At 47.0% G+C, this 25924-nt stretch overlaps 1 protein-coding gene across 4 annotated transcripts in view; it reads left to right on the forward strand.

Annotated features, from left to right (window-relative positions):
- The first annotated feature begins 1077 nt into the window (after positions 1-1077).
- HRH1 (histamine receptor H1) overlaps positions 1078-25924 on the forward strand; it is a 125284-nt gene continuing 100437 nt past the window's right edge. The window contains exon 1 of one of the 4 annotated variants that reach the window (XM_034955795.3): positions 1078-1240. The gene's annotated coding sequence lies outside the window, so the exon portion shown is untranslated. Of the gene's footprint in view, positions 1241-18197; positions 18371-19338; positions 19708-25924 lie in introns of those variants that run through there. The other 3 variants (XM_034955794.4, XM_063602176.1, XM_014344153.5) reach the window with 3 other exon arrangements.

Genomic DNA, 25924 nt, shown 5'->3' on the forward strand with positions numbered 1-25924 from the left:
ATCCTGCCCCTCCCTGACAACTCCCATACACCACTGAGCCTCCCCTACCCCAGGTGCCTGCAAGCCCCTCAGAGACCAAGGCTGTGTGCCAGGGCTTTTCTCTCCCAGAACATCCTTGATAGCCACATTTAGAAAAGAGTCGCCAGAATGGCCTCTGTATTCCCAGCAGTTTGGCAGTGGGAAAGCCAGCTTTTGGCTTCCAGACAGGAAAAGCAAGGCGGGCTGACCACACACAGCCTGCACCTCAGTGACCCTCTGGCCAGAGGCTGCCTTGGGATTCTGGGAGGAGAGCTAGACCTGGTTCCCAGCAGCAACACCTCGGGAGGTTAAAAAATACAGATGACTGGGTCTCTACCCCAACCCAGCAGTAGGATCCAGGGATCCTTATTTCTAACAAACTCCCCCGATGATTCCAACACACATCAAGGCTGGAAACAACCGATTCGTTTCTTTGGGCCTCAGTTTCCCCATCCAACTTAAAACTCATACAGGAGTCTAGATAATCTTCTTTGAGCCTCACGGCCATCTAAAAAAATGTCATTGTTCCCATTTTTGAGATGGGAAGAATGGAGGTTTATAGAGGCAAAGGGATGAAGGGGTGAGCCACATGGTCATTAGTCTTTTTCGGCGCTGGGGTTTGAAGATCCTAAGACGATCTAAGAAAGGCAGCTGAATCCGCCTTCCAAACCCCTGGGGTAGACTCAGGCTCTCACACACCCAGGAGAGTCATTTCTAGGCACATCTTCTCGGGTGACTCATGAGCACCAAGGCAGGCCTGTGTGTCCAAGCGCCTGCACAGGCAGAAGCGAGGCTCTTTCCCCTAACCGGAACCCTTACCGTGCCCCTAGCAAACTCCCAGCTCCTGCCTGACAAGTTACTGCCTAAACCGTGACTTATTTTGGGAATCCCTGACGCATTTCTCTACCGTCCCTCATTTCAAAGCACACCATGCCGGCAGGGCTTGGAGGTGGTATGTGCTGGGAAACTGACCAACAGTTTAGTCAGACTGAGTCACTTCAAGGAGGGGAGTGGAGACAGCAGTGGGTGCCAGATGACACGGAGCTGTTGGCTTCCGTGTGCATTTTCTTTTGATAGTAGCCGTAGAGAAGTTGTCAGCCAGGCAGCCCTCAATGGGATTTTTCATTTAAGAAAAATCACTCTGCTCGTGCACTGATGGAGAAATGAACTACAAGAAGCAAGCCCTGAGGTCTGGAGACAGGAAGCTACTGAAACCAGCCAGGTGAGAGGCAATTACCGCCTAGACTCCGCTGGGGCGTGGGGAAGAGAATGGAGGGGTGACGGGCTCTGGGGGCTGATTAGATGCTGGAATGATGGGGGACGAGTCACCAGGGACTGAGGTGGCTGATTGGATGCTGGAGTGATAGGGAGGAGTTACTGTGGGCTGTGGTGACTAATTGGATGGTGGCACAAGGTGGGAGGAGTCATCATGGGCTGTGATGGCTGATTGGATGGTGGAGTGATGGGGGAGGAGTCCAGTCAGCCCCCAGTGTTCTGGCTTGAGCGTCTGAGTTATTGATTGAGTCCTTCTTGAGGATGGGGAACAGCGACCGGAACGGACCCTGTTATCTTCAGATTCACATCCTCCACGCCTGGCACATAGCAGGCCATCTGTAAAGGTACTGAGGTACTAAGTTGTCCTCTGGAGTGAGGCCACTGATACACTTTCTTTTGTTATGGCGGGAGAGTATCTGGTGCTCTGGCTGAGGAACTAAGGTCCCTACCAGCCCAAAAGGAGCCCCAGTGTAAATTAGAAAAAGGCAGTACCCAGAGAATGGGAGAAAATATTTGCAACTCATATAGTACACCTGATACAGGTGTACAATCCAGAATACACAAGGAACTCTTTTTTTTTTTTGAGATGGAGTCTCACTCTGTCGTCCAGGCTGGAGTGGAGTGTCGTGATCTCTGCTCACTGCAAGCTCCGTCTCCCAGGTTCACACCATTCTCCTGCCTCAGTCTCCCAAGTCGCTGGGACTACAGGCGCCTGCACCACGTTTGGCTATTTTTTTTTTTTTTTTTTGTATTTTTAGTAGAGACGGGGTTTCACCGTGTTAGCCAGGATGGTCTCGATCTCCTGACCTTGTGATCTGCCCGCCTCGGCCTCCCAAAGTGCTGGGATTACAGGCGTGAGCCACCGCGCCCAGCCTAAACAAGGAACTCTTACAACTCAACACACACACGAAAAAAAAACCCAACCAAAAAATGGGTACAGGACTTGAACAGACATTTCTCCAAAGATATACAGATGGCCAGCCACAATGAGGTACCACTTCACACTCACTAGGAGGGCTATAAGAAAATGGACAATAACAAATGTTGGCAAGGATGTGAAGACATTGGAGCCCTCAAACATTTCTAGATGGAATGTACCACAGTGCAGTTACTTTGGAAAACAGTTTGGCAAGTTCCTCAAAAAGTTAATCATGGGATTACCATATGATCCAACAAGACCATCCCCTGGTATATACCCAGAAAAATGGAAAACATCTGTTCACACAAAAACTTGTACAAGAATGTTCATAGCTGAATTTTTTTTTTTTTTTTTTTGAGTGCAGTGGCATGATCACAGCTCACTGCAGCCTCCATCTCCCAGGCTCAAGCAATCCTCCCACCTCGGCCTCCCAAGTAGCTGGGACTACAAGTGTACACCACCATGTCCGCCCAAATTTCTCATTTTTTATAGAGACAGGGTTTTGCCATGTTGCCCAAGCTGGTGTCAAACTCCTGGGCTCAAACAATCCTCCCACCTCAGCCTCCCAAAGTGCTGGGATTCCAGATGTGAGCCACTGTGCCTAGCCATAGCTGCATTATTCTTTTTTTTTTTTTTTTTTAGGACAGAATTTTGCTCTTGTTGCCCAGGCTAGAGTGCAATGGTGCGATCTCGGCTCACTGCAGCCTCTGCCTCCCAGGTTCAAGTGATTCTCCTGCCTCAGCCTCCCAAGTAGCTGGGATTACAGGCATGCGCCACCATGCCCGGCTAATTTTGTATTTTTAGTAGAGACGAGGTTTCACCATGTTGGCCAGGCTGGTTTCGAACCCCTGACTTCAGGTGATCCACCTGCCTCAGCTTCCCAGAATGCTGGGATTACAGGCACGAGCCGCCCGCCTTTTTTTTTTTTTTTTTTTTTTTTGAGGTGGAATCTTGCTCTGCTACCCAGGCTGGAGTGCAGTGGTGCAATCTCAGCTCACTGCGACCTCCACCTCCCAGGTTCAAGCAATTCTCCTGCCTCAGCTTCCCGAGTAGCTGGGATTACAGGCGCCTGCCACCACGCCCAGCTAATTTTTATATATTTAGTAGAGACAAGGTTTCACCATGTTGGCAAAGCTGATCTAGAACTCCTGACCTCAGGTGATCCGCCCACCTCAGCCTCCCAAAGTGCTGGAATTTCAGGCGTGAGCCACCATGACCCGCCTGTTCTTAACAGCCAGTCGATATAACCCATATGTCCATCAACTCATGAAGGGATACACAAATTGTGGAATATTCACACAATGCGATATTATTGAGCCATAAAAAGGAATGAAGTACAGACACATACCACAACATGAGTAAAACTTGAAAAGTTTTAATGCCAAATGAAAGAAGACAGTCACAGAAGACAGCAAATTATAGAACTCCATTCATATGAAAGTTCAGATTCATGGTCGCCAAGAGGGGGGAATTAGGAGTTATGGAGTTGTTTTTTGGGATGATGGAAATGTTCCGAAAACTGATAGTGGTGATGGTTGCACAACATTGTGACTATACTAAAAGCACTGAACTTTATACTTTAAAGTGGTTTAAATGGTAGATTCTATGTTATGTGAATTTTAGCTCATAAAAAAATTTGTTTTAAAGAAAAGAAAAAGGAAGCATTCCTTCTGGGCAGGTGCAGCCTTGCAGGCACATGGCTTAGTAAACAAAGGGCAGTCCGGATTTCAGTCCCTTTTGGCCTAGTGCCCATGTACAGTGAACGACCCGCGCAGCTGTTCTTAGCTGCCCTGCGATGGGACATAAAAGCTTCTGCCAACAGTTGGACCTCTATCCACCCCATCTGACAGAGAGAAGTAGTGAAGATTGAATGCATTTGCTAAGGCTGGATGAAGTCCCGCCCCTCCCCCAAGGAGAACTAAATCACAGGAATGATTTTCACCCAAGAAGCAAAATAAGCGCCTTCCTCCCTCCTTAGGCATGGCAGTTGACTTTGGCCCCAATACCAAGACCTCTCATTCTGCACACACCCTCCAGCTGCAATTCCACCTAACACACCAAGGCTCTTCCACACACCCAGGCTTTCTCATTCTTTCCACTCCAGCTATGTTCACCTCTTTGCCCTCGTACACCCTGGGAGCCCCTAGGGACTCACTCTGTTTCCTCTCAAACCCTCCCAGGCACCATCCTCTCCCCGAAGCCACTTCCCCATTCTCAGAACTCTGCTCCCGGGTGACCTCTTCCTGGAACCTCCCTCAGAGGAGCCCTGCCTACCTCCTGTCATACCCTTAGCACTTGTAAAACACCCAGTTACTGGGTTTTACCTGAACTCTGCCACTTCTAGGCTGCTTGGCTCTGCAAGAATCACACAACTTCCCTGACCTCAGTGTCCCCATCTGTAAAGTGTACAGGGCCACGCTTACCTGCCAGGTGTGATTCCATGGAATTAGGGATGTGTAAGGCTTTGTAAGTGCAAAGTGCCAAGCCCTTAAGATGGGTTGTTGCTTTTCATTATTACTGTACAGGCCTGTGTGTGTTTCTGTGCAGAGAAATACCACACATTATGCATAAGCATCTGAACTTTCTCCCCTTGATTAAGCAGGTGCTCAAGGGCAGGGAAGGTGTTTGTTGCCTTTGGAGTGTACCCTCTGTCATCCCAAGCTATGAGGCCCAAGTAGAAGCCAGAATCCAAAATTCCTCTCCCCATCCTGGGATCCCAGGGCCATATTTTGCCTAGAGTCATAGGTTTTTGAGCTTCTGTCTCTCAGATCTGACCATAAAATCCTTAAGGTCAGGGACTCTGCAGGGAAGAGACTTCACTCATTCTGAACCTCAGTTTCTTTGTCTGTAAAATGGGGATAATAAACTTACCTATCTCACAGCATTACTGGAAGGGTTAAATGAAAAATCACACACTATGCTCCCAATAAACATCAGTAATGAATACAAGGGTGATGTATTTATTATCTGTTGCTGCATAATGAATCACCCCAACATGTAGTGGCTTAAAACAACAATAATAATTTATTGTCTTTTATAATTTGGGGGGTCAGGATTTCAGGAGCAGCTTAGCTGGGCAGTTTTAGCCTGCTATCTCTCATGAGGCTGGGGCTTCGGTCATCTGAAGGCTTGACTTGGCTGGAGGATCCACTTCCAATTGGTTCACTCACATGTCCCAAGTTGATGCTGGCTGTTGGTGGGAGGCATTGGTTCTCCTTCAAAAGAGCCTCTCCACAGAGCTTCTTGAGTGTCCTCACAACATGGCAGCTGGCTTCCCCCAGTAGGTGATATAAGAGACCAAAGTGGAAGCCACACTATCTTTCATGATCTAGATTCAGAAGTCACATACTGTCACTTCTGCAGTATTCTATTGGTCATGGAAATCAGCCCTAATTCAGTGTGGGTTACCCAAGAACATGAATACCAGAAAGTGTCAGGGCCATCCTGGACACAAGCTATCCTAGATGATGCTATGTACATTCTTCATGTGTGATCACGTGTAGGGCAACTAGAAAGTGACATAGCCAAGATTTGAATTCATGTCTGCCTAGCTCCTGTTCCCAGCTCTTAACACTGCCCTGTGTTGGCACCCACTATCTTCATGCAAACAAAATCTTACTCTTTCGACAAGCCTTGTCTGAGCACCAACTGTACTAGATATGGGTAATGCCCTCTGCCCTCAAGGACCCCTTGGTCTACAAGGTATGTGGGTAGCAGAGCTAGACCAGGTCCCAAGTTCCCTGGCTTCTAGTTCACTGCTCTTTCTACCCTGGCATATGCACCAGAGGGAAAATCACCAAAGACTGGCAGCCCCTTTGGCAGAAAAGTGTGGAAGAGAATTACAGAAAATGAACTGATCTTAGAGGCAGGAGTCCTGGAGCCTAGGTCTGTCTCTGACATTGATTTGTAGGACACCTTTGACAAGTCCCTTCTCTTCTCTGGGCCCAGCTGCCTTATTTGCAGAATTGCCTAAGGACCTTGCCTATGCAGATAGTTCATTCAATTACCATTTATTGAGGACCTACTCTGGGCCAGTTACTGCTCTAAGTGCTGGGGGTACAGTGAGGAACAAGACAGAAACCCTGTGTTTGAGTCACTCACATTCAAATGGAGGCTTAGACACAATAAATAAGTAAACAAAGAAAAAAGACAATCAGAGATAGCAATGAGGACTAAGAAGGCCAAGTGATAAGCAGGAGCACTACCCTTACCCAGGAAAGTCTTCTCCAACGAGCCACAAGTGAACAAAGACTGAATGATGAAGCCAGGCACAGTGGCTCATGCCTGTAATTCCAGCATTTTGGGAGGCCAAGACAGGCAGATCACGAGGTCAGGAGTTCAAGACCAGCTTGGCCAACACAGTGAAACCCTGTCTCTACCAAAAATACAAAAAATTAGCTGGGCATGGTGGCAGGTGCCTGTAATCCCAGCTACCTGGGAGGCTGAGGCAGGAGAATTGCTTGTACCAGGTAGGTGGAGGTTGCAGTGTGCCAAGATCACGCCACTGCACTCCAGCCTGGGCAACAGAGCAAGACTCTGTTTTGGAAAAAAAAAAAAGATTGAATGAAGATGAGGTGTCCGTGGCAAGATCTGAGGGATGAGTGTCCCAGGCATAGAGAACAGCGAGTGTAAAGGCCCCAAGACAGGACAAAAGCTTGCTGTGTTTGCAGGGCTGCAAAGAGCTGGAGGACAGTGGGCCCAGGGAACAGTGAAAGGAGGTGAGGACAGAGGGGACGCAGGGGTCAGATGATGTGAAGCCTTGTAGGCCAAAGGGAGGTGTGTGGAGTTGCTTCTAAGTGAGGTGTTTCTAAGTGGGGTGCTTCTAAGTTGCTTCTAAGTGGGGTGAGAAGCCTCTGGAGGGTTTTCAGTAAGAGTGATCTGATGTGTGTCCACAGGGCCCTCAACCTGCTGTGTGGAGAGTGGGCTGCAGAAGGCAAGGGTCTTGGTTCTTTTTGGTCAAGACCTCCAGATGTCCCAGCCTGAGAAGGCTTGTATGACTTGGGGCAGGAGAAGGGAGGGACATTACCACCCTGTATTACTGGGACAGTTCACCAGTCCCTGAGCTCACCATCTATCCAACTCCTGAGCAAGCTGATGGGAAAAACAACATGGAGCTCTGACCCTGGAAGCGATTCCTTAAATTCCCCACGAAGTTTTCCCAAACATCCCTGGAACTTCCAGATGCCTATTCTAGTCCGCAGGTTCATTGGTTGGGTTAATCCAAACTCACCCTGGCATTCCAGGCCTGCCTGGTCTAACCCCTCCAGTCTCCCTTGTAGAGGAGTAGATGAATGGTGACCCCTGGTCTGACCCCTGCAGATGAGTCTGCCTGGTAGACTCATCTCCCCCACATTCTCCAGTGTGGTCAGGCCAACCTGACTACCCACCATCCCCTGAGTGTTTCCTTTTCTTTCCTGCCTCCAAGGGTTTGCTCGTGCTGTTCTCTCCTCCTGAAACACATCCTCCCCCTTCAAGCCAGATCTTTTGTAGGTATCTTCAAGCTCCATCCCAAAATGCATGTCCTCCATGAAAAGACATTTTTCAAAAGATATACAAGTGGCCAAAAAACATATAAAAAAATGCTTAACATCACTAATCATCAGAGAAATGCAAATTGAAACCATAATGAGATGTCATCTTACACCAGTCAGAATGGCTATTGCTAAAAAGTCAAAAACCAACAGATGATGGTGGGGATGCAGAAAAAGGGGACCACTTACACAGTGTTGGTGGGAATGTAAATCAGTACAACCTCTATGGAAACCAGTACGGAGATTTCTCAAAGAACTAAAAATAGAACTACCCTTTGATCCAGCAATCTCACTACTGAGTATCTACTCAGAGGAAAATAAATTGTTGTATCAAAAAGACACCTGCACGCGTATGTTTATTGCAGCACTATTCACAACAACAAAATCATAGAATCAAACTAAGTGTCCATCAATGGAAAATTGGTCTAAAAATGTGATATGTATATGTGTGTGTGTGTGTGTGTATATATGTCTATATGTGTATATAGACATATATAGACGTCTATATATGTCTATATACACATATAGACATATATACACACACACACACACACACGCCACACACATACATACACATCATGGAATACTACTCAGCCATGGCAAAGAATAAAATCATGTCTTTTGCAGCAACTTCAAGCTGGAACCAGAAGCCATTATCACATGTCCTACAGCCCAGAGATGGGGTCATCACCACTTTGGCTACATAGCCTGAGAACAGGGAGGAGCAGGTCTTCCTGGGACAAACACAGTTCTGACTAAAGCAAAAGCAGAAGCAGGAGCCAAACAGAGAAAAACAACATCTGGCCAACCACGACAACACTTATAAATGTAGCTCTTCCTGAATTGCTTGAACCCAGGAGGCAGAGGTTGCAGTGAGCCGAGATCACGCCACTGCACTCCAGCCTGGGTGACAAGAGTGAGAGTCCATCTCAAAAAATATATAATAAATAAATAAATAAATAAATGTAGCTCTTCCTATCTTTTTCTCAGTAAATAGCTCCACCTTGCCATGAAAGGCAAGAACCCATGAGTTTCCTTAACGATTTCCTCTCCTGTCCCGCTATACTGCTGGTTACCAAAGTCTTCCTCCAAGTATCTCTGGAAGCTCTTCTCCCAGCCCCAATCCCCATGGCCGCTGCGCTAGTTCAGGCCACATGCCCCATCTGTGGATTACTGCAACCACATCTAAACCGCCTTCCTCCCTTCCTCCAGAGTGGCCTCCTTAAAGTCCAACTCCAATCACAACTCTGCGGAGCCTCCCTTGGGCCTCCCTTTGGCTTGTGAGGCTGTCAGATCTGACTCCCATTGACATCTGTGGCTTCGTCGTTTGTCCCTTCCCCACACCCTCCTTCTCTCAGTCAACTTTTCTTGGGATGCTATGAGTGCCCTTGCATGCTGTTCCTTGAGCCTGGAATGCCCTTAGCCTTCTCTTTGCTTGACTTTCAGTACAGGTCCTTCAATGTTTAGCTGTCACCTCCCACAAGAAACCCTCCTTGAGTGTCTCTCTGTCCCTACTGCACCCCACACACAGTGTGTCTAATGCGTTTTCCAGGCTCTCATAGTAGGGCTGCCTGCTTGCCTCTATATCTCATCTAAGGTGAGATATTGTTTTTGAAATGTTTGCCTCTGTGTTTTTTTTAAGGAAAATGAGATTTTTTAAATTGAGGGACAATTTGCATATGGTAAAATGTACAAATATTAAATGTAAAGTTCAATGAATTTTTGCCTGTCTATACATCTGTGTAACCATCCCAAAGATCAAAGTATAGAATTTTTCCAGAACTCCCTTCTCAGTCAGTAACAGTACCCCTCCTTCTCCTCCAGAGGTAACCACTTCTAAAATCATAGATCAATTTTACTAATTATTTAGATAACTCTTCATATGAATAGAATGATATGTTTACTTTTTTGTGTTTATAATTATCAAAGTAGTGATTTTTACTTTCTTTCATGTTGTTGTAGGCAGTAATAGTTCATCTACCTCACTGCTGTAGAGTATCCCACAGTATGAATTTATTCAGGCTTCTATTGGTGAATATTTAGGTTGTTTCCAGTTTGGGCTATTATCAACAATGCTGTTCTGATTTATGTACAGTCTTTTGTGGGTATATATTTTCATTGCTCTTGGAGACGTGACTCAGAGTGGAATTTCTGGATCATAGGGTAGATTTATGTTTATTAAAGTTGCCAAGGAGTTTTCCAAGGGATCGGTATCATTTTGCATTCCCATCAGTCACGTATGAGTTCCAGTGGCTCCACATCCTGTCCTACACTTGATGTTGTCAGTCTTTCATATTTCATCCATTCTGGAGGAGACATGGAAGGAGGTCATTGGGGTTAATTTTCATTCTTGATGATTTCTGTTACCCAGGAGACTTACCTCCCCCTATTTTAGGCTATTGTCTTGAGGCTACTGTCCTTTTCTGGCTTTGTAGAAAAAGAAAAACCAGAGTCTTTTCCAGGCTTTTGAGTTTCAAAAGTCTAGCATCTCAGGGGCAACAAGAAAAGGATCTTGTGCATTGATGAGATGGTCCCTATGGGGAAATGCAAGGGATTTAGGAGCAAGGCTGTGCCCCACTGAAACTAAAGAAGTGTTTCCAGACAAGAATGAGGGAGAGAGCTGGAGCAGCCACAAGGGATGGGGGTAGGGTGCAGGTCCCTGAGGTAGGAGGCACTTGAACCTGCTCCTTCTCTAGGCATGGTCCTGAGCTTGGAGACAGACACCAGAATTCCCAAAGGAGTTTGAAAAAATTAAATGTAGAAAGCACCTCAGCACTTCCTAGGCAGACACTCTAGAGGAGAAATGAATGGGTGTTTGGGGGGTGGGCAGAAGAACCTCATATGTCTACCAGAATTCTCTGTGTCCTGGCAGCCATGGCAGCTGAGCAAAAGTTTCTGTGCACTTGAAAGGGGCTCTGGAAGAAGCTAAGAGAGGGAATGAGACTTAAGAACAAGGGACAACTCAGCAGTGACCTGTGTGGATGGGTGGCCCCTCCTCAGATAGGAATGAAGATGTCTCATCAAATGTCAGTGTGGATAAGTGATGATAAACCCCAAAGAAGTAGGAAAAACTTGACTTGCCAAAGGTTAAGGTTTCCTCACGTGTGATGGAAGATCTTAGCAGAGACTGAGTTCACTTACCAGGAAAGTTACCGTTCTCACTCACCTGAGTTTGCAGACTGAAATTGGACCACAGTCCCACTTTTCACACTGTACTATGCTTATTTGTTTTCCTTTTCTCTTCTTGAGACTCAAGGGCAGGGATAAGGTCTGATTCTTCCTGGAATCCGCAACCTCCTGACTCAGGGCCTGCCACAGAGTAGGGACTTGATGAAGATTTGTTAAATATTGTTTGTAAGCCCCTTAAAGAAAGGGAGAGAAAGAACCACATGGTTGAGCACCCACTACATCTAGAGTCCTGTACCTTTTAATACACATTGGCTGCTCTATGAGATAGGACTATGAACATCCCACTTTATAGATAAGCACATGACAGTCAGTATTTACTCATTTACTAAGCACCCACGATATGCCATGAAGAGGGCAAGGATCTGCCCTCAAGATATTCCAGTTGAGGAGAAAGATATCCAAATAAGCTACCTCAGCTATGATATGAGGTCAATACTAAAACAACGATGTGACAAGACTGTGATCCCATTCCAGTAGGTGTAGAAAAAAAAAAAGACTATGGTTTGCCTCTTAATAACCGTTCTCTCAATATCATTGTTCTAGGCACTTTACATGTACTAACTCATAAGATCCTCACTACACCCAGATGAAGCTGATACTATTATTATCCCCATTTTACAGATGGAGAAACTGATGTGCAGAGTGGTGAAGTGACTTTCTAAATATCATGATGGACTGTAGGCCCAGGCTGTTTGATTCTAATGCCCATGTTCCTCATTCCAGCCCTGTTTCCACGCTCCCTGCCTGGTCCACTCTGTTTGAAACTCTCTTCTGGCTGGGTGTGGTGGCTCACGCCTGTAATCCCAGCACTTTGAGAGGCCAAGGTGGGTGGATCACAAAGTCAAGTGATCAAGACCATCCTGGCCAACATGGTGAAATTCTGTCTCTACTAAAAATACAAAAATTAGCTGGGCATGGTGGTGCACACCTGTAGTCCCAGCTACTCAAGAGGCTGAGGCAGGAGAAACGCTTGAACCCAGGAGGCGGAGGTTGCAGTGAGCTGAGATTGTGCCACTGCACTCCGGCCTAGCAACAGAGTGAGACTCTGTCAAAAAAAAAAAAAAAAAAAAAAAAGAAAAGAAAAGAAAAGAAAAGAAACTCTTCCTTCTCAATCCTGCCCATCTCACTGATTAACTCTTCACAACCTTCACATCACCTCTGACTTCCTCAATGCCCAAGAGTGGGAGATATTCACTCCTCCCTACCTTCACCACTGTTCCCATAGCATTTTATTTTTAGGATTCATATAAGTTAGGATCAGGTTTATCTGCATGTAAGAGAATATCCAAAACACCAGTAACATATGCAAGATAGAAGTGTCTTTATCATGTAAAAAAAAAGTATGGAAATAGACAACCCAGGGCTAATATAGCAGCTCCATGGTGTCAGCGACTGAGGTTATTTCATATTGCTGCTCCATCATCCCAGTACATGGTTCCTTTCCAAGGTGACACGAATGTGACTCAAAATGGCTACCGAAGCTCCAGGCATTACATCTACGTTCCAAGCAGCAGAAAAAAAAGAAAGAAGAGTTTCCTTGTTCCGTTTAAAGAGATTTCCCAGAAATCATCACAACACTTCCCCTCAGATCTCCTTGGCCAGAATTTGGTCACGTGGCTGCACCTTGCTACAAGGGAGGCTGGGAAATATAATATTTTAGTTGGATATTGAGAGAATAGTTACTAAGAGACAAACCACAGTCTTTTTTTTTTTTTTTTTTTTGCTACACCAGCTGGAATGGGATCACAGTCTTGTCACATCATTATTTTAGCACTGATCTCATATCATAGCTGAGGTAGCTTATTTGAATCTCTTTCTCCTCAACTGGAATATCTTGAGGGCAGATGCTTGTCCTCTTCATCCTCATATCCCAAAGGCTAGCACAAGTTGTAGACACTTGAGATAGAGTGACTAGGTGTTATGTTGCTTTGCATGCTCTGTGGTCAATAGCACGGTTCTCTGCCCACAGCAGCCCTCCGCAAATTGTTCAACTGAAATAAATTTAAATGTTCTTGACCTCAGTTTCCCCATTTGTAACACAGGTATAAATGGCCACAAAGGTCAACCTAGTTTGGGTATTCTTAGTATCTATTATATAAAATTTGCAATCTATAGATATATATTTTTAAAAACCAGCCAGAGATAGCCAGTGTGTATAGCTTTTGCTCTTTCTCTATTTCTTCTGCATAAACACATATACATGCTTTGCATATAAATAGAAGCCCACTGTACATACCTTTTTATAATCAGCCATTTTCACTTAATAACACAGGAAGAGACTTTTGCTTTTGCCTATGAAAAAACTAGCTTGTGAAGATCAGTCTTCTCCATAAACAATTAGAAAACCTGGGTAGAATTGTTCAAAGAAAATAAAAATCTGTTAGAAGGCACGAAAGAGCTATCCAGGAAGCCAGAACTTGAGGGATCAAGATCTCAGGGTGAAGAGAAATGCATGGAGCAGGGGCCTGACATTCTATGTGCTCTTTTCCATGAATTTGCCAATTCATAAAGAGCTAAACGGAGAGACTGAGAAGCTGAGAAGAAACCAAATGCTAAGAAGCAGAGAAGCTGAGCAGAACTTTCAGCAGTCTCACAGGACCGCAAAGACAAACAGAATTTATGCTGAACACATTTCTGAGCCATTACATGTTCTCCTACAGCATATATGAACGTTCACTAAAGCTCAAAGACTGTATCCATACAGAGAATTCCTGGAAAGAACTCCAGAAATAATGAAACCAAACATCTAGCAATAGAAACCCAGAGACACTGAGTGACTTGCCTAGGACCACAGAGCCAATTGGTCCAGCCTCCTGGTCCAGTCTCCTGATCTAGCCTTCATTCACTGCAGTGCTCTGCAGCTGTGGCTTCTGCTCCCAGCATTCACCTCCCCATTCCTCCCCACACATCCTTGCCAGAGAGAAAGATCAACTTAATTTCACTTCTCATTGTGATCTTTTAATAAATGAAAGTGCCTTTCTGAAAGGAAATCAAACACAAATCCTTTTATAAAAATTACTGGTCATTTTTTCTAATTGCCAAAGTAATACAAATTTGCTAAAGAAATGTTAGAAAATACAGATAAGTAAAAGCAAGTGGAAACCACAGCTCTGGAGCTGAATTAGGGCCAAGTTGAAAATGGTCCATTTTGATCACTCTAAATAACATGCTGGCCCCTTGGCCACTTTGGTCCTGAAGGATGCACTTTGACTCTCACAAAGTAAGCAGGAAACAAATCAAGAGAAGGGCCATCCTGCCCACTTGGGGCGGCTGCATGAGAAAGAGCCATTTGGATTTCTCAGCACCCAGAGGGTTCGGTCCCCAGAGGAGACGGCTGACTCCATGATGCGATGGGTGGGGAGCTGGACCGGGCTCCCTGCCCGGACATCTCCGTCCACAGCTTGTTGCACAGCCTGGGAGCCCAACGTAGTGACACTCATTTCCTCTGGACCTTAAGGGCTTTGTGATTTTCCCATCTCCTCTGTGCAAATGCAAAGATGACTCCCTTGGTTAGTGGAGGATTTAAAGTTATCAGTGAAGACTTTAACTGGAACTTGTTTCAGAGTTGGGGGACATGGGTTCTGTGGCTAATTAACTGGGCAACTTGGGCAAGTAACTTCCTCTCCCCGGGCCTTCCTCATTTCCCCATGTGAACAAGGAAGCAGTTGGGCTGGATTTGGTTAGCCACGATTCCTGTTTCCTAGAGGAGGGAAGAAGGAAGGGGATTTGGTTACCGAGCATCTACCAGAGCCAAGCACCGTGCTGAGCACTTTGCCTGCATGAGCTTATCTAATCCTGACAACAGCACTGTGAGGGAGAGGACATCTGTGTTCTTGCCTCTCCAGGACCCCTGTTATCCTGCTAATAGCACCTCGATTTTCTTTTAAGGAACCATCTCTCACCCACTCCTAGTTCCAGTGGCCTACAGTGGGCTGACTCTACCCCTTGACTTCAGATACAGGCATGTGACTCAGGCTTAGCCAACCAAAACAACTGTAACGGTTTCAGGACTGGGCATGTGATCCAGGCCAAGCCAATTGGAGTCAACCCTGGGATTTTTGCTGGAAATATTTGGAAAGACGTGATCTCTTTGCCTTGAGGTTGTTTAGCCATTTCCACCTCCCTACAGAAAGAGCCAGCCTGCTACTAAAAGTGGCACATATGTATAAAATAAAGCTGACAGAAAAGAAAACAGAGTCAAGACAGAGGGAGACAGATTTATGACAATTACCTTTGAGCCTCCGAAGCATCTGAATCCAGGCCTACTTCCTAAACGTTTTCATTCAAGAACACTTTATAGCCAAAGCCATTTATAATTGGGTTTAAGTTACCTGCAATCAAAAGAAACATCATGAAAATTCCTTTTTTGGGGGGGGTGGTGGGTACAGGGTCTTGGTCTGTGGTCCAGGCTGAAATGAAGTGTTCAATCATAGCTCACTGCAGCCTTGATCCCCTGGGCTCAAGCAATCCTCCCTCCTGAGCCTCCTGAGTAGCTGGGACTACAGGCACACACCGCCATGCCCAGCTAATTTATTTATTTTTTGTAGAGACAAGGTCTCCTCCCCGTGTTTCCCAGGCTAGTCTCAAACTCCTGAGCTCAAGTGATCCTCCCACCTTGGCCTCCCCAATCCTACCTGGGGATTACAGGGGCGAGCCACCATGCCCAGCCCATCACTAAAATTCTGGGTGTGACATAGGCATTACTATTCTTATTTTACATACAGATGAGGAAACTGAGGCTCAGAGAAGCAAAGTAAACACAGAGCTAGTAAGTGGCAGAGCAGGTATTTTTAATCTACTTATTTCTTCTCATTGCCTTCAGTCTCTACTCAGGCATTGAGGTTGTCCCTTTTTTCTGCTTCTTCCACAAAGCACAGAAGTAGGAGTGGGGCTGCGGGTCCAGACTGCTCCAGGCTCCAGATCTGGCTCAGCTGCTTCCCACCTGTCTGATCTTGGGAAGACTTACTAGCTGTGTACTCTGAACAAACTCCTTCATCTCTTTGTTTTCTCATTGGCAAAACGGGATGACAACAGTACCTACCTCATGGGATTGTGAGGAATCGGTGCATTATTTATGTAAAGCTCTTAAATCAAGCCTGACACACAGTATGCAGTAAGCATGGGGCTGTTACTTTTCTGCTGCAGCCTGTATGTTGTTAGTAAGTTGATTGTGCCCTTCTGCTCCCCAACCCCTCATACAGCCTGGGGTACCTCCTGATCTGTCAGTTCCAAATGCCACAGCAAAACAACCCACACCCTGCTTACCAGGGGCTTGAAATCATGTCTAACATGTTGTTTCTAAGATGCTGATTTTTCTAAAAGTGCTGATCACCATGGGTTTAGCAGGCCTAAAACTAGCCCAGGAAGTGAAACTTTGGGGAGGAATTCCAAATAACCAAGCCTTTGCTGAAATGCAGAATGGAGAGAGGAGGGATGAAAGTGTGGACGCAGCCATTTCCCAGGCTTTCCCCACCTGCCCTGCCCCCATCCCCCCTCCCACCTCCATCCCCCCTCCCACCTCCATCCCCCCCTTACCTCCCTTAAGCCCCACAGCTATAGAGAGAGGAAATGTATTTCCTTTAGAATTTATAACAGTTGCTATCCTGAGTGCTAACTCGGTTCCAAAGGGTGCATTAGTCTGGTAAAGTGTAAAATATGGAGGCCCTGGAGAATCACCAGGGAGTGGGAGAGGGCTTTCGTGGATCCAGGGTGTCTTGGCTGTCGGGTTGTGCTAATGTGCAGAGGGCTGGCCAGAAAAACAAATGGGACATCCCTGACTTCTCGAATCCATAATGCCCAGGACAGTGACATGGCCTGCCATTATCTCAAGGCCAAAGTCTCATATCACTGGGCATCACAAAGTCCTTTAATCCCCACCTTGCAGATGGGATCAGTGATCTCTGAGCTACCATTTATGGAGCACTAAGCCCTTTATAGAAATGGCATCATGAAACTTTCCAACAGCCCCACGGAGATGAAGTTATAACAGCACCTTGGACCTTGGGGCCAGGCTGAGTAGGGTGGATGCTCAGTTCTCCTACATGTGACCTTGTGCAAGTTACTCAATCTCTCTGTGACTTCATTTTCTCACCTGTAAAATAGGGATAATAATAGTTCCTACCTACTAGGACCTATTATTGTTGTGAGGATTAAATGAGTAAGCATCTGTAGCACTTAGAAGAGCATCTGGCACAATGGCCCCTGTCTTTATGAACCCTTGTGTTACCGACATGGGCCCTGAGGCCAAGAAAAAGGACCATGGACCTACCATACACAGCTTGTGAAGCTGAGCCTCAGACCCAGCTCTGTGTGGTCCACAACCAGGGCTGGTGGGACTGCTGCTACTGGGAGGAGGCTAAAATACCCCTCTGACCCCCACCCCCACACCCCAACCCACCATGTCCCACCTCCTCAAACACCCTCCTCTCCCTGTGAGCTTAGGTGGTCCCTTCGAAAGTGCTGGGGTAAAATCTGAAACCATAACTGTTCAAAGGTTCAAATGGAGTTTTCCCGGCGCTGAGAAGGCAGAAAAACCTCGACCTCTCTCTCCCAGCTCTGGAAATGAAGGCAGCCAGGAAGAATCCTCAAGCTCCCAGAGCCAGGGACAGAGGTTCCCGGGGACCTGCAGAGGGGCCTCACCCCCACCCCACTCCTCCCCTTGCTGCTCGGGGTGGCACAGGTTGCTAATTAAAACACATCCTATTTTGAAATGTGGGCTCATTCATCAGGACGGGCTAGGGAGAAACAGAAGAGAGGTGTGAGGTTGTAGATCCTGGGGTCTCTTTAGTTCCCCGAAACCTCTAGGGGTAGGGTTCCTACTGTCAATCTTGTTCCACCTCTGTCTGACTTTGCCTTTTTCGATTTTGGCGCCCCTAGCAGGAATGAGGGGCGCAGGTATCACTATTTGTCTTTTTCAATCTATCTGTGATTGACTCTGCCAAACATCGTTTCATCTCTATTTCCATCTGTGCCTCTTTGTCTTGATTTATCTCTGTCTGTCGTTTTGTGTGCCCGCAGGTGCGTGGGTGGGGGTGGAGTTGTCTCACCAAGGTTCTGACCCTTCTGCCACCCCTCCTTCCAAACCCAAGGAGCAGTCCGCCTCGCAGAGCCCGAGCCCGGGTACCCAGCGGGAGCAGCTCCAAACCTGGGGCGCGAGCTGGGAGAGGGTGTCCGAGCGAGAGGCGCGCCCCTCGCGCCCCCTCTCTCCGCGGGGGCGGCCCTGGGCGCATGGAACCGGGTGCGGGGGCGCTGCAGGCCCGCGGGGCCCGGGTCCCCGCCTTCCCCGCTGCTCGCGGGTGGGCCCCTCGGAGCGGCTCCTCCTCCGGCGCCCCGCCTCCCCGAGCGCTCCCCGGCGCCCCCGCCGCCGCCCCCGCGGCACACCCAGCAGCCTGGCCGCCGCGGCCAACGCGCCACCAAACTTTCCCCGGAGCCGGCGCCGGTGAGTCGCAGCGGGGCGCGGGCTTGGGCGGGAGCGGGGCCGCAGCGGCGGGGCGAGGCTGCGCGCTGGCCAGGCTGGGTTCCGGGCATCCCGGCAGGGCGGCCGGGAACCCCGGAGCCGCCGGCTTGAGATGAGCGCGCTTGGGTACCCTCGCGACGCGGGTGGCCCGGGGAAGGTGGCGGAGGGCGGCTCGCTCGGTGGCACCGCTCCCCTCTCCACATTGTGGCCCCAGAACTCGACGCGCAGACACCTTTAGCTTCCCCGGGCTTCGGCAAGGTGCGCGCCCTGAGCGTCCGTCTTTGAGCTCGGGCGAGCAGAGGGGGAGCCTCGTTTTCTTTGAGCCTCCCCAGGGTCTGAGTTTGCTGCTAACCGTAGTGCCAGCCCATTGGTTGAGTGCGTTCACTGTGCCAGGCTTTGGGCATCCATTATCTGTTGCAATATTGTTATACTCATTTTACAGAGGAGGAAACTGAGGCTCGGGGAGGGAAAGTTGTGCCCAGGAGCATCAGCTGGTTAAGGGGAGAGAGTCAGGGTTTTGCTCGGAGTCATCCTGATCCAAATCACTTGAATACACTGAGGTAAGCCCCAGGCTCAGCGTCACCTGGAGTCGGGGGTGGGAACTGTCCGGACCACCACCCGCCCTTCCCCTGCAGTTCGGCTGCAGCTGGGGGTGTGGAGCAAGAGGCGGATCACCTCCTCCTCGTTGTACCGAGAGAGGAGGATGCTTTGGGAAAATGAGTGGATATTATGGCCAGGGAGTGGATTCTGGTGACAGAAAAGCATCGGGGCTGCTCTTTCAGAGATCAGATTCTAGAAGTTGCTCTCAGTTTTTCTCGAAGGAGCCCAGGAAGCCAGGAGCAGGAGCTGGAGTACAGCAGCTCCTCAAGGAAGTCACGTCTCCTGCTCTGTTACCCCACCCCCAGCCCCCAGTCCTCCATGAAGATCCCACCTCTTCCCTCCTAATTCCCTGATCCCTCTGAGGTGTCCGCTTGCCTGGCAGCTGATAGTGCAGAGATGTTCCAGGCAGAGTGGCTGTCCTCCGGCAGAGGGCTCCCGCCTCAGCCTGGAGCAGACAAGACGAGGCAGGCTGGGAGTCCTGGTGAACAAGGTTTTCAGACTGGAAGGTGCCTGAATAACTCATTTCATGATTGCGGGGCCAAGAAACCTGTGACAGGAGCACAGACGGAGTGTGTCCCTGGAGCATGAAGGAGAGGGGAATTGAGGGTCTTATAGGAAGAGTCTTGGAGGCAGCCAGAAACCAGCAGAGACTGGGAGAGAGGGAGGGTGGACACATGAGAGCATCATTATGCATTATCCCATCACAGCATTCTTGGAAGGTAAGTACTATTATTGAACAGATAGTCCACTGAGGCTCAGAGAGGTTAAGTAATTTGCTTGAGATTGCCCAGCTGGTCCATGACAGAATTGGGGTTTGAACACCCATGTTGCCTGACTCCCTCTAGATTATGAATGAAACTGAGGTGGCAGATGGGACCTTAGCTCCTTCTTTGCTTGTGTCTGGCAGCAGCAAAGGATGAATAGAGGAAAGCCAGGCAGCAGGTCCACTGCTCACAGGAATCCCGGACAACCCCATGTAAATCCCCGAGTGTGATTCAGGCATTTCTCCTGGTGTGGGGAGAATCTACGGAGAAGGGCAGGGGATGCCTGGCATTGTTTTCATTTTCAAATGTGACAGAGAATCCCGTGGAGGCAGGAGATGGACAGGTGCTGCCTGTCCATGATTTCAGGGCTGGGTGGAGGCCGGAGCAGCCTGCCAAGAGACCCTGCACCCCAGAGTGGTTTGGCCAATGCTGGGCTGGGAGTGGTCCTTCCTGACCCTCAGCTGAGTGTCCAAGGGAGGAGGGACTTATACATGAGCCTCCTCCTCTTCGACTCTCTCAGAATTCTGTGTTGGCACTTTCCTCTTCACAATGAAGGAGTGCCTGGCTTTTCCTTAGCAGAGAAAACACATAGCAAAGACATCAAAAGTGTGGGATTCTGGAGCTCACCTGTTGGGGTTCACATCTCAGCACTGTTGCTTATGAGTTTTGTGGCCTTGGTCAAGTTGCTACACGTCTCCGTTCCTTGGTTTCCCCATTTTTAGAATGGGGGTATTCCTGACACCTTCTTCACTGGGTTGGTAAGAGAATTAGGTGTGTTCATGTGCATAAAGCACTTCAGTGGTGCCATGTAATACCTAAAAGTGTTAAGAGTCCATTGTTATTGTTGTTGCTATTAAGGTCAAACAATCCCAGCTCTGTATCCTTTCTCTGCCACCTGCAAATTGCCCAGCCTCTGCAGGCTTCTTGTTTTCTCATCTGTAAAGTGAGAGTAGGTCTGGTTAGATATAGTGTGTGCCCCAAAGTCTTACTGCAGTCTCAAGCTTTAAATAGTCTGAGACTTGAAGTCTCAGTGTGGACCTGTATAAACTTCTGATACTCTGCTAGACACTCAGCAAACGCTGGCCATTGCCACGAGTGTCACTAGTGTGGATGATATTGCTGCTACACAATGCAGCTTGAACTTTGTGCTCTGGCTTTGTTCTGACGAGCGTGGATTTGGGACAGTTTTCAATCAGATGTTTTCTAGAGGGACAGAAAGCTTAGGGTTGGAACCCCAGCTCTTGCCCTTAGAACCGAGAGACCTTGGGCATCGGCTTCCTTATCTGCAAAATGGCCATTAGTTCTATTTGCCAGTATCTGTTTCTCAGGATGAATGTCAGGATGGAAATGTGGAGAAAAGAAGGAAAAAAGCAGATGGTATAAATTGCAAAGAATTACATACAATTGTAAGTAATTCTCATTAGCATTCAGGCTGGGAATTAGCTATAATTGCTCCTGATCCAAGATGTTTTATCTGAAAGATGTACCTGGCAGAGGATCATTCAAGCCCCAGTCACCTGCTGCCCTCCCTTTCACAGTGACGCTGAGCATTTCTGAATCTCGGGATGTAATTATAATAAAGCTCCCATATCTCATTTATAAGTGACTCACTTCTGCCATTAATGGTTGTAGAGGACTAAGACGCATACTCTTCGGGAGCAATGCTGCTGATGCTGTCGGGGGGGGGCCAGGATGCCTTGCCTCTTTTATGCATTCATCCTCACTGCTGTAATTCTCCAGTGATAATGCAGGGGGATCACATGGGCCAGGATCGAAGCTGACAGCTCTCAATTTGTGCAACAGCTTGGATGGCAAGGGCCATTGAAACTTGCTGTTGCCAGCAGAATGCATGTTAGAAACTATCACATCCCAACAGAGGAATGAGCAGAAGAGGTTGAGGAAGCTGCCCCCAGGGAGTACTTAAAAGCACAGACTCCAATGTCCAACAGACCTGAGTTTGAATCTTAGTTCTGCCAGTGTATTCGTTGAGGTGTGATTTCTGGCTGTCTTTCCAACCATAATATCAGCTCTAATAGAGCAGGCAGCACATTTGTTTTATTCACCAAGACATTCACAGCTCCTAGCACGTAGAAGGTATTCATGAATGTCTATGGAATGGATGAATATGTGAATGACAAATTGCTTAATTGGGCCTCAGCTTTCTTATCTGTAAAATGAGGCTAATATAGCACCCACCTTACAGGTTGCTGTGAGGTCTGAATGAAGAAATGTTATGAACAGAATAAACATTCAGCAATGCCCTTGATGATAAATAGATGGGCATAAGCAAGCAAGTTGGCTTAGTCTGGGACATTTAACTTTTTTCCCACCCTTGGACCAACAAGGGACAAAAATACTAGTTGTAAGAATCTCCTGTATTTATACAGCACTCTGCAAAGTGCTTTCTTATCCATTGACTTCTAACAAGTAGGCAGAAATTATTATCCATGTTTTATAAGAGAAGAAACAGGTTCAGAGGGGTTGGTGAAATAAGTTACAGAGTTTAGAAGCAGCAGAAATTGGAATATAAATCCAGGTTGCTCTGATTTCTAAATAGCAGCTATTACACTGAGCTTTCCATTGCCCTCTAGAGAGTGGAAGGTGTAGTGTTTAGTCTTCCATGAACATGGTATCTCTCTACTTATTTAGGATATTTTTAGCATCTTTAATATCTCGTGACATGGCTTCCTAATTTTCATTTTGTGTTTTTTTATATCTTTTGTTATATATATTTCTATTATTTGATAATTTGTATGCTATTATACATTTTTGATAGAAAAATTCGTGTTCTGTTGGTTACTTGTTGGAGAAATATGCTTGGCTTTTGCATATTGATTTTGTATCCAGAAATCTTGTTAAACTGTCTTACTAATTCAAAAAAATGTATTTGTAGATTCTTTTGAAAACACCGTATACAATTGTAAGAGGTACAAATAACAGTTTTGTTTCTTCCTCTCTAATCCTTGTATTCTTTCCTTTTTATTCTTGCCTTACTACCCTTCTAAGACCTTAGTACAATAATGAATTGAAGAATGGCCAGGCACGGTGACTCACACCTGTAATCCCAGCACTTTGGGAGGCCGAGGTGGGTGGATCACCTGAGGTCGGGAGTTTGAGACCAGCCTGGCCAACATGGCAAAACCTCATCTCCACTAAAACTACAAAAATTAGCCAGGCATGGTGGTGCATGCCTGTAGTCCCAGCTACTTGGGGGGCTGAGGCAGGAGAATTGCTTGAACCTGGGAGGCAGAGGTTGCAGTGAGCCGAGATTGCACCACTGCACTCCAACCTGGGTGACAGAGTGAGACTCTGTCTCAAAAAAACAAAACAAAAAGACAGTGGACATCTAGCCTTTTACAGCTCTTATGGGAGAGCTGTCCACATTTGATAATGAGGTATCATGTTTACTCTAGGTTTTTGGTAGATACTCTCTATCAGATTAAAGAAGTTCCTTTCTATTCCCAGTTTGCTGAGTGTTTCTTTTCTTTTTAGTTATAAATGGAAATAGAGTTTTAACAGATGCTTGTTCTGCATCTGCCCAGATGGTCACATGATGTTTCTTTTTCAATCCGTTAACATGATGCATGACATCGACTTCTGCATTTCTGGAATAAACCCAATTTGAGTCATCCTGTAGCATCTTTATTTCCAGCTTATATTTACAAACCCTTTTGTTTAGGATTTTAAAATCATGAGTTCATGAGTGCTGTTCACCAGTGATTTCGTTTCTCATGCTTACTTTTCAGGCTTTGGTATCAAGGTTATGCTGGCCTCACAAAATGATGTGGGCAAGAGTCCCACTTTTCTGTTCTCTGGAAGAGATTGCACAAGATGGGCGTTGTTCTTCCTTGAGTGTTCAATGCAACTCACCAGTGAGGCCCCCAGTGGATGGATGCTAACGTGGAGGGTAGGGAGGAAAGCCAGTTTTGAAGGAGGAACTTGCTACCAATCAGAGGCTCAGCCTGCCTCTGGTGGAAGTAAACAGAGACTGCGAACCTGTCTGTCCTGAGTACCATGGGGAGAGCCCAGCCTTGGACTCTGGATGAGAGTTCTTCTAACCAGACATCCAGATGAAGGGGACTCAGCCTAGGGTGAAACCTTAATATCTGCTGAAGTCTCCATCTGCTTCTACAATTGCAGCTGCTTCAGACAGTATACCTGTATATTGTTATTTCCTGGTGGCCACAGATTGAGGGACAGTCAGATTCCATTGACCATTCCTGTGCCAGTTTTTAGGCCAGGCTCTCCTTCTCTGTCATGTTATCAGTTTTTGTGGAATCTCCATATTATGACCTCAGGGCCATGCCCCTTTCTGCCAATTCACCTTTTCCCTACCCCCAGGATAACTAGATTTGAGCAATTTTCTCGGCTGGAATCTTGCCTCAGTCCTCTTTTTAATAAAGTGCCAGGCACTGTCCTAACTTGAATTATCTCTCTTAACTCCCTTAACAATGCTATGAGGTAGTTACTGTTATTCCAATTATTCAGATAGGAAAACAAGGTTTCTCACTGTCGTTAGTTTAATGGTTTCATATTTTAGACTAAATTATCGCTCTGTAACCTATTTGGGTTTTGAAGAAAGATAAAAGTCTAAATTAATTTTCCTTCTCACATACTTAACCAATGGTCCTCATCCTGTTCCCCTTCCTGTTTATTAAATCTTTCTTCCTTTCTTCCCCACCTTTCTTTCCTACGTCACCTGCAGCAGCACTAAATTGCAATATATCTTTGGAGGCAGAGCCACCAAATCACACTCAACTCCAGGGAACACCATTTGCACAGTTCTGTATCTTGGGCCTCAGGGCACGTAACCTGGAAACCCAGTCATTGACAGTAGATCTCTTTCTGAACTGTCTGTTCTGATCTGTTGAACCATCTGCCAATTCTAATAACTATCAGACAGGGCCATGGCAAAAAACAGAGGGCACATCCCAACTGGGTGATTGAGAAAGGTTTTGATAAAGAGCCTATTACCTTGTATAGACCTTTTGGTCTGGTGAGCTAACATGGGATAGTGCAGTACCCTAGAGTATCAATGGGAAGAGGAGAGTTGTTTCTGCCTCCAAGTTTGGAGGAGCAAGAGAAGGGAATAAACACTCAATGTCATTCTCCTCCTGCCCTGCCTGTGGCCAAACCCAAGAGAAGGGAATAAACACTAAATGTCATTCTCCTCCTGCCCTGCCTGTGGCCAAACCCAATCAGAAGTGGGTGGACAGCAAGAGAGCCTTTGATGTGGTTCAGGGGCACAGAGCACAGGACGAGGACCGGAGATCTGTGCCATGCTGGTTTGATGATTGTTTGTATAGGTTGTATTTTAATAGCTAACAAAGGCATCTGCTTTCCCTTCTTTTTTCATTTCTTTCAAACTTTTCCAGGCAATTTTCACTTGGTTTGCTCTTTCAAGAGTGTTCCTTTTATTTACTTGCTAGCTTTTCTTTGTTCCTGGAGAGAATCACTAATCATCATTAAATAAGTACATCCTGCTGCCCCTTGCCCTCGGCCCCGGTGAGGCACAATTCCACCACCAGCCCACACCTGTGGTCTGGAGAGTCTGTGGACGTGATTGTTGATCCCAGGCTCATATGGGAAGCCTGGTTTTCTTTCCTCTGTCCTTGGTGTCTGACTACTTGAGTGGCGGGGCCACCCTGATGAGCCTAACATGGGCCTCTGGTAGGGTCTGCATTCATAACAGAGCGCCTGGCACTTCATGGTGCTCACAAACCTTTGAATGGAACGGCTTTCCAGGCATCTTGAAAGTGGTAAGAAACACTGGGCAAGGATAAGTTATTTTCCCTGTTGTATCAGGAGCTCAATAAATATTTTTCAGTTGTTTATTGATTGATTCTCACAGCAGCAGGTTTCACCAAGCCTTGAAAACCTCCATTAACAAGCCAGGAACTCAAGATGGAGTTTTCTCCCACTGGTCTCTCCTGTAGGGGGCGGTGGGAAGGGCCGATAAATAGCACTCCTCTGCCCAGCCTGAGCTCTGTACCAATCGAGAATGAAGACAAAAGGCAAGACAAGGCAGCTGGAGAACAAAATGTCATGGTTATTACTAATCAGAGTGACAGTGGAGCGTGTGGGCTCGCAAATGCTGAAGGCCAGGATGGGCTGAGTTGCCCATTCAGATACAGGCAGTGCTGGGCTCTGCAGGAGGTGGCCCCTCCCTGTC

The sequence above is a fragment of the Pan paniscus genome, chromosome 2, assembly GCF_029289425.2.
Source record: "Pan paniscus chromosome 2, NHGRI_mPanPan1-v2.0_pri, whole genome shotgun sequence".
Lineage (NCBI taxonomy): Eukaryota > Metazoa > Chordata > Mammalia > Primates > Hominidae > Pan > Pan paniscus.